At 38.4% G+C, this 17,787-nt stretch overlaps 1 protein-coding gene across 1 annotated transcript in view; it reads left to right on the forward strand.

Moving 5' to 3' along the window:
• The first annotated feature begins 3,098 nt into the window (after positions 1-3,098).
• The window catches only part of TAB2 (TGF-beta activated kinase 1/MAP3K7 binding protein 2), a 56,051-nt gene continuing 41,362 nt past the window's right edge, over positions 3,099-17,787 (forward strand). The window contains exon 1 of the mRNA XM_008635318.2: positions 3,099-3,191. The gene's annotated coding sequence lies outside the window, so the exon portion shown is untranslated. The remainder of the gene's footprint in view (positions 3,192-17,787) is intronic.

Here is a 17,787-nt window from a genome sequence, read left to right on the forward strand (position 1 = left end):
GGGGCAGTGCCATCTTGCTATGCTGTGCTATGCTACCCTTGCTTATGCCAGCTTTTCAAGACTTTGAAATGCAAACCATTATCTTTCTCAATACAGGAGAAGTCAAAGGGTTCTACTCTTTTCCTTTATATCTGCTGATACAATAATAGAATTCTTGAAAATTGGGCACTCTTCCTGTGACAGTGTCCTGGTAGAAACTTCTCTTTTCCACCAGTGACAGAACAGAAGATGATAGTGGTTTTCCTCACCATGACGTTTTTTTGAAGGCCAAGGTCTTGTGTTGTTTTGTAATGGTTTTTGGTGTAATAGGTAACCAGTATGTTTTTTGAGCCTTGTAGAATTAAAGCTGTCATCTTTTGAAGAGATTATTCTCAGCAAACTTTTTTTTTTTTTGCTAGGCAGCTTAAAGAACTATTGGCAAACTATTCCTTTGTGAGAGCGTACTTTGAAACATAAGACTAAGTTACTGTTCATCCCGTTGCAAGTGCCTCCTCTTTATCATGATCTCCATGGCTGGAAACACTGGAAGAAATAGGTTGATCAAATGTGACCTCAGGTTTATGAAATGACTGTAAATTTAGGACTGCGGGATCAGGCTGATCTTTTCTGAACTGCTGCAAGTGGAATGCTGAACGATGTTGCTGTTGGTGCTTTTACAGAAAACAGAACAAAAATTCCAGTGATTCGGAACTGGATTTTTTTAAACCTGTATTCAAAACTCAAATATTTAAATGTTTGAAATGGAAGTTAACTTTTTTACCACGAATGTATACAGTGATTCAAGTTGGGTTTTTCTCACTTTAGTGGTGTAGTAGGTTATCTCAACTGGGCAAGTGTGTGCTTTCTGTTTCAAGGAGGAGAAATGCTGCTGGATGCTCTAAGGTATCTTGAACCCTGCTTAGCAACCTGTTCTGATTTGGATTCCACATATTTAAATGCAACTGTGAAAGCAAGAAAGCTGTCAGATTTACAATTGGATAATATTTTTTTATAAACTCTTCAATGTCATCAGGGGTTTTTCAGTATAATAGTTGTTTCAGTTTCACCCTCTCTTGAGAATGCTTACAAAAAAATCACTGGCATAATATTGATGCTTTCCCTGACAGAAGTTTTTGTAGACCTTTATCCTAATTATAGTAAAATTAGGGATTTATTTTTATTGAACGGATTAGCAAGCTCAACTTTCAATCAAGAAATTACTACAAATGCTATACAGATGTTTACTGAGTTTTCTGGTTTGTGTTACACTGCCTTTAGGTGGTGTTCCTTAATTGGTAGTAATTGAATTCTAGTGAAACCAAGTGAAATAGCTTGACATAAGTAAAGTTAAAAGATCTGTGGGGTTTGTGTATAGTATCCCAATATTCTTGGAACATGACTGTTGCTGGATGAATGGCATCACTTGGGATGTTCTTGTTGCCATAGGTGCAATTAAATAGTTAATGTTTTTAGAATGTATTAATTTTTTTCATTGGTTGCAGGAAGTCAAGCATAATTTGGTAATGCGCTAAATGAATTGTAAGTTAATACCTAGTCGGAGAATTTTACCAGAAGAAGATTTTTTTTGTTTAAAATACGCATTATACTCTTAGCAAAATGCTATGTGGAACCAATTTTTGTAGCAATATTCAAAATATGTAGTTCCTTTCTGTTCTGAGCACAGATGAAGATCAGATTTCATTGTCTTTAATGATGAGTGTTTTAAAACTCATTCAGATCCTGGTTGTACTATGAACAATTTTTCTGTTATTTAAAAATCTGTGTTTCAGCAGGGATTTAAACCTTGTGCTCCCTTTAGTGTTTAGCAAAGCATTAACTTAGGAATACTCCGTGGCAGAAGAAAACCGTAGGTTATATTTATGAGTTTTTAAAAAATAATCACCCAAGCAACCAGGACTGTGTACCTATTAGTCATGATATTGTTAGGTTTGCTAGAATTTACTAAAAATGGGACAAAGCCACTTTATATGCTCTCTACTTTGATGATTAACTTAAGGTAGATTAACACTTAAATTCAAAGTATCTTATGCTTGTTCCAAAATTAATCGGATCTGGTGCTGTGTAGTGCTGGCTGGTGGGTGTTCTGGGGCTACCAATGGAGAAGGCAGGATTCCACCTGCTTTTACTCTCATTGAAAGCATGAATTCAAGTTACTTTTTTCTACAAAGCTACCAATTTTCACAAAATTTGTAGAATCCTTTTTATCTGTGAGATTTTATACATCCTTTAAAATGCACTTGAAATTGATCAGAGGGTGCAAATCCTTACTAAAAAGAAAAGCCCACATAAATGCAATTTCTTTAAGAAACCTTAGTTAACCGGACATGCTAGAAAATAAATTTTTGCAGTTCAGGAGTTCAGAATCAGCTGTTCTTCTGTGGACAAGATGTTGAGATGCATCTGTTCTTTGTGTTTTGGGTTTTTTTTAAGAAATAGTTGCTGGTTTTGTATATTTGTGTAGTGTATAAAGTGTCTTTAATTTGCTTTTCTAAAGTCACAAATCTTGAGCAATCATATTTCCTTTAATCTTGTATCTCAGTAAATTTTGAGCTCATCAAAATTTCGGCAAAGAAATTAGCCAAGGGGCAAGGTGTGAAAGATTTACATTGTAATAATGTTGAACAAAAGTGAAACTTGTTGAAGTTGATGGCTTCATTAAGATCATCTCTTTAGGGGAAAGTTTTGCATGAACTTAGCAGTTACCTGTACTTAGCTGCCAGTTGTCTGTGGGGTAAGAACCATGTATGATGTGCAGTACTCTTTTTTTCAGTCAGTAGTTAAAGGACATGAGAGGTTAAGTATATTGTGGCTAGTGCTTGAAGGAGAGTGGAAAGATAATAGGCATCTGGGATAGAGGTGGAATGTGATTAATTGGAACACCGGGGCATGGCTGAGACAGAAAAAAAAATCTATGGGAAATGGGACTTATACATTTTGCTATTTATGGATCAGTGCCCTAAACAAAAATCTCATTAAATAGGTTCTTAAGAAGATGAAGACTGAAAAAAAAAAAAAGCGATGTTTGGTGATGTTGTTGCTTCCACTCATTACAGAGCCTCTTGAGCTGTGCCTGCTCGTGTGTTTGTGTGGGTCTGATTCAACAGGAGAGCCCAGACTGACACAGTGCATGAAGCAGCATGGGACAAGAACGTGCATGAGTAAGGGAGGAGTTACATAAGTGCATAAGACATGTATGTTTTTTTCAAAATACATTATCAAAAGCATTATTTTATCATTACATCATGTATAGCTACAGTTTCTTTAGATAATGTGACTTGCATGTTGGTTGCATGCTGGTAGTATAACTCAGTCATCTCTCTGTGGGCTGTTGCATGCAGTGGTACATGTGATGTACTCCCAGGTCTAACTAATTTATTTGTGAAGGTGAGCCATGGTAGTATCAAATTGTTTTAGTAAGCCTGAAATTATTTGCTTTTTAATATAGATTTATTACAGACTGAAGATTTTACGGAATTTTTTGAGTCTTGAAATAAGTATTTGCCTGGTACGCCTCTATTTTGTCTGCAATGCTAGAAGAAATTGATAAGAAATCACTGGCAGATGAGAAATACTCTTTAACAGCAACCTTTTTATTTGCTGCAGCATGTCTTTATTGTTCAAGAATGTGCTTTGCTGTTATCAGGTGTTTTCATAAGTTAGTTGTACAAAGATCAAGCATAAATATGTTTAGGGTATAACTCTTAGAGACTGTCAAAGCTAGGGTTTTAGAATGCATTTTTCAAAGGAAATCGCACTGTGTGTAAAATCTCTTGCTGATCCATCCATTTATCAATGTGTTCTCAGAATGTCTTTTTTAACAGGGTAAAGTAACTAAAAAAATACAGTAAGTTTCAAAATTTAACTACCCCACAGACACTAGTTACTGATCTGGTGCCTCAGAAGCTGTCACTGACATGTACATTCAGATAAATAATTTCTTTTCCTGAAGTTGTTGGGGTTTTGGAAGTTGATTTCTGTTTTGTACTGAAGGCTAGAAATGCAGAAAAGTCTTTCCATGTGTAAGTTGTAAGCCTGATTTGCCTAGGTAGAAAAAGATGAACTGTTTCACCTATGTATAGGGAAAAAAGCACACAATTAAAAGAATATGTAAGTTGTACAGTGTGGTCTGTAATTGTAACTTTTGTCAATTCATTTTGTGTTTAAATTCTTAAGAACTGAAGTCTCCCCTTCCTGCATTCGTGCTGTGCTACAGATCTCTTTTTGCAGTACTCTCCTGTCTTTTTACAGCATTCATAGTTTTTTTTTTTGTTTTTTCTGTTTATTTTTTCTTTACTCTTTGACAAATCTGTGCCATGCAGAATTTATCTCCTTCAACCACCTTTTTACTGACATCCTATCATATGTGTAGGTGAGCTAAAAAGAAGAAATATGTTCATTCATATCCTCTGCCTTTACCTTGCCTAGGCATGCTGATCTGTACTTTATAGCTGAAGCATTAGTGCACTCTTGTTTACACTTTGTCATTCTTTTTTATTCTAATCGTTCTTGGATACTTTTCTTAAGAGATCCATTCAGCAGTTTGCATTTCATTCCCATTTTGTCTCTTCTTCAGAGTATCATTGCTAAGTTTGCCCCTGCTTCATTTAGGCTTTCCTGAGAGAGCAATAGAAAAAAAAAAGGTCTTGAGTTCTGTGCTTGGATTTCTTTCAGTTCATTCAAATGGTTCAAACTGTAACTTCCCATTTGTCGAACAAGCTTTTTTTTTTTTTTTTTTTAAAGGGAATCGTAGGTTATTTTTCTTAAAGAGCCTTCTTAAGTCTAACAGCCTTAAGCCTGGGAACAGACAATCTCCAGGGGCTCAGCAAAAGTGTGCTTAAAAAGGCATTTTAGGTTGATAAGTGCAAAGCAGTAAAAATCTAGTGTCTTGCTCTCTTTTTGTTTTAAGTACTACTCTTGTCTTTGGTAAATGGGGATAAGATTATTTTGTATGCGTGTTACAAGCTGTGTATTTAAAACTGTCTTACTGGAATAACTGCCAATACCAGATTATTATATTGTGTTGACTAGAGTTTAACCTGGATTAGACTCTTCCGTGCAAGGCAGTGTATAAATATTTATTAAATAAGTCTATCCTAGAAGAGTTTGCAGTCCCATGAATAGTAAGTTTGTTTACCTAGGTACATGTGTTGGATTAGACAGACATTTAGCAAAGCATTTTTGTTACCTTTCATTTGTGTTGCGGGTTCGGTTTGTAACCGGGCAGAAACACCAATTTAGTGTAGTGGTTTGGTCCAAAATACTCATTACTGTTTATCTGCTGTGAGATAAGAATTAGGAGAAATGCAAAACAGGCACCAAACTTGAAAGAATATAAAGAAGTTTATTAACAGACCTAAAAGAAGAAAAAAAAATTATACCACCTTCAGAACTCTCCTCCTCCCCCCACCTTCCTCCCTTCTCCCACTGACAATGTGAAAAGACAACCCTTAAGATGTTCAGTCTGTTTACCACTTCCATAATAACCTTGTTCAGTCCATTTAGAAAGAGAAGTCTCTTCTTGCTCATGCTATGAAAACATTATCACAACGAGACAGCCGCCCACTTCCAAATATTGTTCAGTCCATTTAGGAAGAGGAGTCTCTCTGCCTGCGTGTGAGTCCTTTCCCCCGACTTGCAGCTTTTCCCGCAACTGCTTTCGAGGGTCCACTCTTGAAGTTTTTTGGGGTACAATTTTAAGGTTGAGCCGTTCAGAAACAAAAACAGAGGCCCTTCTCCTTCCCTGGGAGCAAAGGGTCTTCATCATCTTCATCGTTAGGACTATCTCTGGGAGCATCTCTAGGGACTGAGGTTTTCTCCTTTCCCGTTTGGAGCAAAAGTCCTCATCTGGTTCATCTCTAGGGACTGAGGTTTTCTCCTTTCCCATTTGGAGCAAAAGTCCTCATCTGGTTCATCTCTAGGGACTGAGGTTTTCTCCTTTCCCGTTTGGAGCAAAAGTCCTCATCTGGTTCATCTCTAGGGACTGAGGTTTTCTCCTTTCCCATTTGGAGCAAAAGTCCTCATCTGGTTCATCTCTAGGGACTGAGGTTTTCTCCTTTCCCGTTTGGAGCAAAAGTCCTCATCTGGTTCATCTCTCCCTGTCCAAACTTCTCATGAAATTACAGCTGCGTCAGCATCTGCCTATCTCAGCGCAGGTGCTTCTGCCCCTGCTCGGGCCCTGCAGCCGCCTGTCCCAGCGCCGGAAACGAGAGAGAGCTTGGAGGGGGAGTTTGCCTATTCTTAAATGTGGATCACAGAGGTGATCACAACTTTAAGTGGCTTAGAGAATTGTCCATATTCAAACTGGCCAGCTGATAGGTTCTATCAGTTCCCAGAGGAAACTGTAAGCACCCCTTAGCAAGGATGTCCCTTCCGGGACTAGGCTTGCTAACCTATGACAATTTGTTAGGTGTGTTAGTTCTCCAGTCATTTTTAAATTGTCCCAATTTTTAAAAATTAATTAAAACTGTCTTTGATAGCTGTAATTCATTTAGTGGTGTTTTGACATGACTTTTAATATTTGTCTGGAAAATTCATAGAAGAGTTACGAAATTACTTGAGCTAGACCCTCATTAGCTTGTATTCATTGGTAGCTGTTGAGGGTAGAGGTCGATGTGTCAAAGCCGAGAGTCGAAGGTTATCACACTGGATCGTATCTCTGACACACTTGGGACTTCACTGAGATTGAGAACTTTTTATTTCTTTGGAGCATGAGTTGAATACAAGGAAAATTTAACCATAAGCAGTGTCTTAATAAATACAATTTGTTTTGTTCTGTATCTGAATTAAGACTTAGTATGAATGTATGTGTAAAAAAGGTTGCTAAAGGATTCATTTTTGCACCTCTACAAAAAGCACATTTTGATCTTTCTTTTCCGTGCATAAAGGGCAACACTTTTTTTTGTTCCTCTTGCCAAATATCTGGTGAAGGAGAGTAAAATAAATTGTAAGCAGCAGGTGAAAACTGTCACTTGGATTGTGGAAATTCCTGTTCTTTCCAGTCTCTTGTGTCTAGCAGGTGATGAGTTAAGCAGCAAGGTTCAGAGAAAATACCCGTTATTTGCTTTTTTTTCCCCTGCATGGGGCTGAAAACCCCTGTGGTTTCCAGATCAAAAGGAAAATATAGTTTCTCCCAGTAGTGCTTTCATACATATACTGTGGAGGAAAAATACCAGTTTTACAATGTGGTATCTTCACTATTCTGATGATATTGATCTTGTCAAAGCTGGGAAAGGTACCAGCATGGCTGCATCATTTTGCTGGTGTGGTGCAGTTACATGTGCAGAATGGTGTTATTTCTCTGCAAGAGCTGCAACCTTGAGTGAGTAGTTTTGGTTTATTGATACAAAAATATGCCTGTGCTGCCATGAAAGGAATGCTTTCGCTATTTTATCCATATATTTCTGTATAAATTAATTACTCTTGGAGTAATACAACAAAATGGCTTTGAGATAGGAGGTTTAGAGCAAAAAAATGGAAAAACATGAGTGTTTGTGAGCATCAGGGGCCACTGATATTTTGCTGTGACTGAACAGGGAAGATTGCTTTCACTGACACAAGCAGCTGGTCCCTTGTTCCGGTCTCATCTGTCTGTGAGCCAGGGCAGTTTATGTATGGGTGGTTAGAAAATTAATCAGATTGCTATTTAAATTAGGTGATCTTGTGGGGTGAGACCAACCCTGGGGCGCCAAGGAGCTGTTAGATCAGTGTGGTAGTCTCCTGTAACTTCACACTTAGGGGGTTGGTTTGTGCTACATCAGTGACAGGGCATGGATTTGCCATCCTTTCCCCTGAGTTCACTGGTGTGGTTTTAGTATGAGCCCACAAATAGGTTTTTCTGCAAAACTGAGATATGGTAGAAAAACCAGAAGAATAGATATATAGAAGAAATCAGAGTTCATTAAGCTGGTATTGTGGGTGATGAAAGTCCCTCATGAAACTGTAGACCTAAGAGTGGTCCTATGACAGAGAAGCAGGAAGACCAGTTCAGGGAATTATCTCTACACACTGTGGCACTGCAGCTGTTCACAGAGTCACCAGCTGAAATACTGAAATGGTGTAAATTAAAAGCTAGCCTTTCAAAAAGTAGAACAGGAATTAGTTGAACTAACTTCACCACAGAACTGACGTATGTGGATTCTGCCACAGTGTAAAAGCTTCACTAGTGACCTGCCTGGATGAAAGGTGGTAACAGTAATTTTTCTCCTCTTATCTGGACATAATCAAGGTGTCTTAAATGCTTTCAGCAGATGTATTTTAATTAGCTTTAAGTGATGGTGCCTGCAAGAATCCTAGCAGTCTTGGTCAATAAAAACGGCTAGTTTTTTCCAAGGTTTTCTGATCTTTAAATGCTGTAGTCCAGTTTTGCAGTGCAGTAGGAAATTCAGGTCCTATTGAAACTTGTGGAAGTGTGGCTAATAGATAAGTGCAATGAGTTATGTAAACTATGGAAAGAGAGATTGAGAGAATTGTTTAGAAAAGGTGCAGAACTTGTTGACTCTTGAGGAAAAGTGTGGTTAAAATAAGATAGCAAAGCAGATGTTTTGTAAAGATGTTCATGTTACACCTGTGTACTACAAGAGAGCATTATTTGTGGCCCAGAGTTGGAGCCTTTTGTAATCTTTAATAGTTATAAGAGAAAACTAGTGAATCTCTTAAATTATAATCTGCTATTCAAACATATCAATGAATATAAAGCTTCATTTAAAGATGAGTAAATAAAAACTAGTGTGTAGGTGTTCTCTTTCTTTCAGCTGCTGGTTTTGGATGGACTTCAGAACTCAACAGTAGTTGCTAATCTGGCCTGCACATTCAGATTCTAGGCTGGCAGATACTAACAACTTTTTCAAGCTAAAGCTTAGGCTGTGATTTCTTTCTGGTTTTCTTGGTTGTGTTTGTTATATTGGTTTTGTTTGATTTCTTACGGGTTTTGGTTGCCAGTAGTTCTGCTATGACAAGAGAGTATCTTAAAGTACCACCTAATGGTGTTACCAGAGTTGATGGAGCTACAGGCTTCCTTCCTGTTGAAACTGGCCAAAAGAACAGGCCAAACTGAAGCTTACGTTTCTTCAGTGCAGAGCCAGGGGCAGCTCTCTGGAATGTTTTTTCCACTCCCCATCAATGAGTGGGGAAATTCTTGCCAACACAAATGAGATTGAGACCTGCAACTTGCCTCAACGTAATACAGGTTATACTGAAAGGAATACTTCAGCTAGAAAAATATTTGGAGTTATACTAGCATGGGATCTTGTTAGTTAAAAAGAAAGTTGTCTTCATGTTTGAAGTTTTAAGAGTCTGGGACAAAATAGTATTTCAGCATTGTCTGTGTGACTTCAGGCTGCTGCCTGTTTGTGATAAGGGCAAGTCATCACCTTAAACCATTATATCAATGAATGCTGCAGAATGCCTACTCTATGCAGACTGTCAAAATTCACTGATTTCAAAAGCCCTTTCTCATTTTATGTTTTACTGTTGCTAGCTTTTCTGGCTGTTGCAGCTTTGTTTTCTGGTATATATGGATTGACTAGGATTTTAAATTGATTTAGGAGAAGCCTAGCAGTGCAGCTTTGTTTGCCTTGTGAACTTAAGAATTCATTGTCACTCGTTTGTCATCCTTTCTGAATCTCTTGTGAGAATGAAACTATATGTAATTGGAAGGAATAGTACTTAATTTGCTATTTATTTATGGGCGAAAATGGTGGTGATATCACAAAATTAAGGCATGAGGGGTTTTTTTTATATCTTGATTCTTGCCAGTTCCTCTGAAAAGTCCCCATCTGCATTTTTTAATTATGCCTGCCTGTAACCAATGGCTTACTATTTTTCCAGGACAAGCATTAGAAAATTGGGATGAGTGAAAAATTGAATTCTCGTGAAATACAGAGCCAGATAATTACAAATCCTTTGCCTCTTTATCTGTGTGACACTGTTCATTTTATCTTTCAAAAGCTGGTCTACTTCTATTAACAGGCCTCTTATCTTTGTCGCAAATGCAAGAAATGCGTTAGTATGTCAAAGCTGTGAAGAGCTATCTGGACTAGCAGAATTACCACCATGGACTTGTTTAATATTTATTTTTATGAATATTAAATTTAAGATTTAATTTAATATTTAATTTTATAAATATTATCTCAGCTCTCTTCAGTTTCCTGAAAATTCCCACTATCTGGCTGTATCTCTGGTGAGAAGATAAACACCAAGGTTTAACAGTTCTTCTTAGTTGTATGTACCTTTTATATTTTCAATTATTTTTTTCTTAATAAAAGGCTACCAGCTGATACAATGTCCAGAAAATACCGTGGCAAGTCAAAATCTGAGTAGAAATGGTTTATTTCTGCACTTTTCTTCTGCTTCTCTGTTTGCAGTTTACAGGAGAGCACCTGGAATAGGGATCACACAAGGACAAAATCTTAGTTGCAAGTCATCTGGATTTTTTTTTTGGTGAATTTTAGTCTTGTGTAAATCTTACTGCTATTGTGAGAGTCTTTCTTCTTCCCAGGTGAAGTGACAAAGTGGAAGACCTTACAAGGCTAAAAGCTCTTTACTCACCTGGTGCCATGAGACATCTTTTCTGTTTTTTCTCAACTTCACTCTGTTACTTTCCTTGTCCACCTTTTTCAGAGCAGGTTACTTACAATTTCTTCCTTTTGAGTAGCTAGTTGTCTTGTTAGTATGCAGCTGGCGTCAGGGTTCTTGTAAGGATTTTTAGGTTAAGGTAGGAAAAAAGTAGATGATAGGTTACTTTGTAAAAGGGCTAGTGGTCGTCTATTACAGGTTGTAACAGCAGGAAACAATAGGTACTGAGAAGCTGTGAACGCTGGAGACATTTCAGCTCTTCCCGGATTTCCTCTCCCCTTTCTTTTTGATCTCCTTCTCCCAAATCCTGTGTGGAGTAAAATGCAGAAAAAAGGATCAGTGTTATTAGTCCCTTACATAACATCAAGTGCAGTGATCACATCTTTTTTTCTTTAACAAAAGGATGAAGAACAACTAGCACTCTTATATTCCTTGACAACAGTTCATAGTGAAACATGGGAAACCTAGAAAAAAATAGCAAATTTCAAAATTACATATTGTGAGTTCCTTGATCGTAAATCTGTATCTTATTGTAGAAGAAGGTAAGTATGGGAAACTAACTGGGAGCTAGAGGAATAGCTGCTCAGACATCTGTCTGTTACTTTTCTCTCTTTGTGCATCAAATAGGGCCTTGGAAGAAAAGCCATAGGAAAACGAAGTTGTATGGACACCACCATGAGTATTTCTATTTGACTTGTGCCTATCAGTGTCTGTTACCTCATCTTGGTGTTGGTGGAGGGTTTTTCTCCAGGTTAATGGATGGATTTTTGTTTATTTTTGTCTACTGCTATGAGTTTGGCAGAAAATAAGTGGAAACTAGAGGCATCCTCCCAAATATTGCAGTCGTGCTCTTGGGTTTGTCCTTATATGTGTTGGTTTGGGAACTAATAGAGAAGAAAGAGAAAACAACAACTAGTTTTCCGTGACTACACTTCACCCTTTCTTTCCCCTTTTTCCTGGCAGCTGTCAAAAGTCCTCCACCATTACCCCTGGGATTTCTGCCAGTGCAGTTTCACAGGTGAAGATAACTGCAGATACAAAGTAAAGCTCTGTTAGGCTAAAACTATGGCAGCCCAGCTGCAAGTCTCTTCCTAATATGGACACCCTTTGTATCCAAGGGCCTCAATCGCCCCTCTAGAGAAGGCGATTGACAGAAAAGGGGAGTTCCGTGGCCATTCTTTTGTTTATGGTACTGTGTTAAATAGCTAAAGGTGTTTTAACTCTTGGTGGGAGGTTCTCTCTTGGTGTTGTCCTACCAATCTTTCTGAAACTTCTCCACTGCCTCTCACTTCAGGCACGGCCTTTTGACACAGTTGTTTCCAGTTAGCTGCTACCAATTGAAGGAAGTGGTTTGCTGTTACTTACCCTTTTGCATTGCTTCTCTAGCACTTGTATGTTTCCTCCTTCCTCTTATCCTATGGGCCTACATTGTTGCTTGTTTGTAACAGCTGCCAGAGGCAGCTTTGTGTGATTGGGCTAGGTTTTTAGATTTTTTAATGTTTATTCTAGTGCTAAGGTAATGTAAAATCAGAAAAGTCTGTTTTAGTGTTGAGTACAACCTTGATTTTTCTCCCCTCTCCAAGATTGTCCTTAGGAAATGTTAAGGGTGTGATCTGTAAATCAGTGTAAGTTGTCTCTTCTTCTTTCCCTGTATTCACCCTGGCATTCATCTGACTCAAAGCTAAACTAGCAGAAAATTGCCACGACATTATTCCCTCTCCCGATTTTGCTCCATGAACTGGCTTGCTGCAGAATCAGATGAGTGCCAGAATTGGACACTCACAGGAGGGGAGGGAGAGGGGTAATGCATGCCTGGGAACAGGAGGAATGACAGTGGCAGTATTGAGTTGTTTTGGAACAGCATTTTAAGGAGTGGCTGAAATACCCAGCCTTACTGTCATTAAAACACTGTGAGTAAATGATATATTGGTAAACAAGTCAAGCCCTTGATTAAGATGAAAAAGGAATTTATTGTTTTGCCAGCCTGGCTTCCAGTACGTATTTACGCAAACACTGGACTTACCAGTGGCACCTCTCCCATCAATTAAGGAAATTGTTTGAGCTTTGTAAAGAGTGGAGGAATGGAAAAGAAAATACTGAGCCAGCCCAGAAGTAAAGGAAAGTATTCAATGAACCCAGAAGTAAAAGTGTGTGTAAGACACAATCCTCTGTGCTCTGTGACCAGGAGAGAATACCGTGAGGGTTGCTGGGAAATTAAATCAAATCTCAAAGTTCATGAAATAAACTGAGATGTTTCTCAGGATGACTCATGCAGCGTAAATGAGAAGGAAGTAGAAGTTGCCCTATAGTTACTTGGTTTGTGATTAGGGAACAGGAGGGAAGTTGGAGCTCATGGTACTTGGGTGCTTAGTTATCTAACTAGATATTCCCTGGCCCAGCTGCTTCAGACCTTCCATTCTGCTTGCATCTGTTTGTGTGGGAAGTAGGATTATGGGGCTTTCTAAGCAGTACCCAAGTGTTTGATAGTGGGTGCACATTTTACTGTTTTGACTCTTGGTAGTGATAGGTGATATCATCATACTATGAAAGGTGGAAGTGTTTAGAAAATGATCGTTGTACTTCCAAAGAGTGGGTGGATACTTTTCTTTGCTCATTAGCCTCTTTCCACCTACCCACCTCTATGGAATGGGAGTTAACAATAAGAGATTTTAACATTTTGGAGTGTGCAGGACAAGGTATTAGTGGTTATGCCAGAGAAGAGTGAAAGAGTTACATTTGATGCTGCCTTGAGGTTTGTCCTACTGTCCCAGTTTCAAGTGGAATTGCAAAAACTTTGAAGCATGGCAAAATGAAATAAGAATAGTTTACTTTGGATTAGAAGCCTAGCAAAAAAATTCAAGGAATTTTCTTTAATAATTGTATCCGTTTTCTCAGGAAAATATGGGTAAAATGAAGTACAGCAATGCGCAGAAGATCTGTTCTATTCTATCATCAAGCATATCTTTTAATTGTATGTTTGGTTATTACTGTATCTTTGATCTTGCTGTTCTCAGATGACCCCCATGAATAAACTCCTGGGTGGAAATGTCCCCAAATCCTTAAAATAACCAAAGCTGTTTGCCTCTGTTAGAACAAATCTGCTTTATATGTCATTAAAGTAAGAGAAGCATATGACTGATTGCATTAGCCAATCATTTTCTACGTAATCAAAAATTCTGCCTTAGCAAAAAACCTGATTTTCTTTGACTTCTGTCTTTCAGTTCGATAAAAAATTTAAATTGTGACACGTATAACAGTTTTTTGTGGTTTACTTTAACTGATGTATGAAACATTTTAGTATACTGACTTTATTTTCTGGATTGAAGTGTAGTTATGAGCGTTTTGAAATGGTTATTATCTGCAATGAAAAATTTTAATTGAAGCTGTTCTTGAGCAAAGGGAAATATGGTCTGTGTGAATGGTGTAAAGACAGACTGTTTTCTTTGAAAAGCTGGAGAACCTAATTTTCTGCCTGGATGTTCTGAACAAACTGGTTTTCGATTAGGCTTAAATAATTCATTGGATATCTTTTATGGTTAGATTCACATCTTATGACAGTTCCAATTCAAAGTTCTTTCTTCACTTTTTAAATGAGTGAAAGGAATTGGTAGATTCTTGACACCAATATTTTAACTTTTTTTTTTTTTTTTTTAAGAAGCCTGATTGGCACAGATGTTCATAAGGAATTTTTTGATTTCTTTCCTTTTTCTTCAGCAGTTAGGGATAGTGATATTATAAGTACCTTTGCTCTGTTAAGGGACCATGTTTATAGCTTTCAGGTATTTGGTTTTTGCCTTTAATGTCACACATAAAAAGCAGGCATTCGCTTTTATTTGAGCAAACAACAAGTGAGGAGCATGAGTCTGTGTGTGCATTGGGGAGTGTTCTCTGATAATCTGTTCTGAAATTTTTACTCCTCTTTTCTTGGTTAGGATCATGTTTACTTTTTTTCTTGACAAAAATGGGACTTCCTTGTTGTTATTATCCCCTACATGTTAAATGCATCGTACAGCTTCATGTAGGTAGCAGTTTTCTCCTGGCAGCTCAGTCGCATCTTTCTTGGTCCTAAAGAATGAAATTTAGGATGTTGGAAATGCTGGAATTAGAGGGGGAGAGCCTGAGCTTTGAGTCTTGTTATGCTGGTGTTGTATGTTTTGCGGTAGATAAAAGTTTTATCAGAGAAGGCAGTAAAACTTACCTTTCAAGAGCAGATGTAATTGCCAAGAACTGGATCAACAAGTCATTGTAGGCAGGCATATGGACTTTAAAATAGAGAATGTTGTGGTTTTATACAATCCTTTGTAGAGTTTGTATCAATGTAAGGTAAAGGAACACAACAGAGGCAGTCAAAGACTGGAGAGGGACAGATGATGCCTACTGGAAATGAAGATCTGCAGTTTAAACTGGGTATCTGCTGTGTGAGATTTTTTTTCTCATTAGTGGGGTGTTTCTCAGGACCTTTCTCCTCCTTTCTTTATATACCTGAGTGTCCTACAAGGGAATCTGCACTGTGCTCTTTCTGTACCTGTTTTTAACATTTTCTTCCAGCCTACAGTGCCAGACCTATTTCAGACTACATCTTTACCTGGTTTGGTCTTGCTGTCTGTGGCAAGATTGCTCTTTAATGGATGAGAGATTAGACAAAAAGGGATGTAGGGTGATTAAAGTGTTGGTTTCTAAATATATTTTTTTGTTCACTGGTAGGATGTACATGAAGAGATGACAGGAATAAGTGGGAAAAGAAGCACTCTGCCAGCTCCAGTGGTTCTGCAGTGAGCTGCCTAGTGCTGCCCAGTCCTGAAGATAGAATTTGAATATTCTTAAAACACAATCTTCTGTCCTTCAGGGCTGAAGAACACAGCTGACATAACTGCTGATTATTTTGAATGAAACAAAGTGTAAGAAAGGAAAAGAAATTGTACTGATAAGAATCCTCTCTTTCTTCTTTCAGATTTTCTTCTGAAGTCTTTCAGAAAACGAGAGCCTATTTATAGATGGTCATCTGTATTGATGACTGTTTCTTACTTTTAAAACTGACATTCCGAACACTTCCAGTCAGCTTCATGCTGCTGATGACTACAATTAATGTAAAATGACATTTGTCGTAAAGTTAAAAACGTAAAACTACCCAGCTGAAAATTTGGTATTCTGAAGGGTTTTCACAATTGAGTGATGAAATACAGATCTAAGCTAATGCATCGCCATGGCACTCTGGTGCTAAGCTTGAAGCTGTTATCTTTATGAATTACCTGTACAGCTCAGTTACTTTGTTCATGCTTCCTGCCTTACTTCACTTGCAACTTCAGAGGACTTAATTCAAATGTGAAGGAATTTAGTGGACAGATAAATTGGTTTTCTGTTCTTTTACCTGACTGATGGGCATTAACACAGTTGCTAACAATGGAGTAGTTTGTTTCAACTCCTTGGAGATTCATTGGAAGTTTGAAATCAAATATATGTGATCTTTACTTCATATTAATTCAGTACTTCAGACTATATATTTTCATTGCAAAGTGATGCAAGACCAAGAATTCTAGAAGGTACCTAAAGTCAGCTAAGAGTTTTACTTTCAAAGGCCCCAGGTTTCTTTAAACATGTGTGTGAAAGTGGTGGACTTTGAGAAACCAACTTTTATGGTTTCTGTAAGCAACATTGATATGGTTAGTTTTGTTGATGATAACAGTAGGTGGCTTTATTTATAACTAGCAACATGGTAGTTGGCTCTGGGAGTTCAGCAGTCATTCTACTTGTTGTCACTGGAAGTAATACAGTACCAGTCTAAGAATTCCCTCCTGTTAACAAATGAAGTGTATCTTCCCCTACACGTGGGCTTGTACTGGCACTTCTCAGGTCCCTCTTCTAACCAGCTCCATTTGCTATAGACAAACTCAGGCTGCCCATTACCTGCCAGATAATCACTTTCTGATCACCTAGCAAATGGACTTCCCCTTCTCAAGTGTCCAGTGAGCAGAAGATCCAGAGAAGTTTTTGTGGTGGAGAAAGGAGAGTAAAGCTCTTCCGGCAGGTGGCAGCAGCAGCCTGTTGAGCCTGGCTGTGTGAGCTTGGCAGTGTGAGGGCATGGAAAAATGACTGGTACATGATAAACAGATGAAGAAACTTCACTGGTAGAAGGTAATGTGCTGGCTTTTAATAGATAATGTCCTGCTAAACAATTTTTCTCAGACATTTGCACAAAAAGTTGCGGTCTAGGACACTGGCCAAAAGAGCTCTGGAGTGGTGTTTAGAAAGGAACCCCTCTGAGTGACAGCAGGCTGCTATTGTTTGCTTAGCTACTCATTGTAGGATCTTCTGAGAAGGTAGATTAGTTTAGGCCCATCTGTGTTACCATAATGGTACAGTATGACTTATGTAACAGGAGATGCACATTTTTAAATGAAGCCGTTTACTTTTTGTGCAAGATAAACAGGTAGTACTTGTGTTGGGTGATGTATTTGGTCACATCAAAATTTATGACTCTTTATCAGAGTAGTACAAGACTAGGTAAGGTAGAACAAGTACCTTAATAAAGTATGTTTGTGGGCTCCCACAGGCTACAGTTTGACCATGATTTTATCAAAATTTATATGTAACAACAGTGCAGTGAAACCTGACCCCTGAAGAGGTGTGTTCAGACCAGATGCAAAGCCAGACTGCTGTCTCGGGACTTCAGTGTGGTGTTTCCTTCGTGATATGGGCTACTGTAGTTATACCACAGGATGATCAGTAGTTTGGGGTCATTTGGGCCAGGTCTGACAAATGCACTGCTCATCATTCTTTTGTTTCTCTTAATTGCTGAAGAAGTGCATGCTTCTAGCTAGTTTTTATTTGAATCGATTTGGGTGCACAACCTTAACACCTGGGAGGGGATAAGCAGTAGAACAAGAGGCAAAGGGCAGAAACTGATGCACAGGAAATTCCACCTGAACATAAGGAAGAACTTCACTGCGCAGGTGGCTGAGCACTGGAATGGATTGCCCAGAGAGGATGTGGAGTCTCCCTCCTGGTGATATTCAAGAACCATCTGGATGCAATCCTGTGCCATGTGCTCTAGTATGGTCCTACCTGACCAGGGAGGTTGGACCAGGGAGGTTGAACCAGGTGACCCACTGTGGTCCCTCCCAGCCTGACTGATTCTGTGCTAAGTTGTATTCAGGCAAGAGGGGAATTCTTGCTTCTTAATTAAGCCTGTGTCAGTGTTTGACACTATATTCATTC

Source organism: Corvus brachyrhynchos, unplaced genomic scaffold, assembly GCF_000691975.1.
Source record: "Corvus brachyrhynchos isolate BGI_N302 unplaced genomic scaffold, ASM69197v1 scaffold595, whole genome shotgun sequence".
Taxonomy (NCBI): domain Eukaryota; kingdom Metazoa; phylum Chordata; class Aves; order Passeriformes; family Corvidae; genus Corvus; species Corvus brachyrhynchos.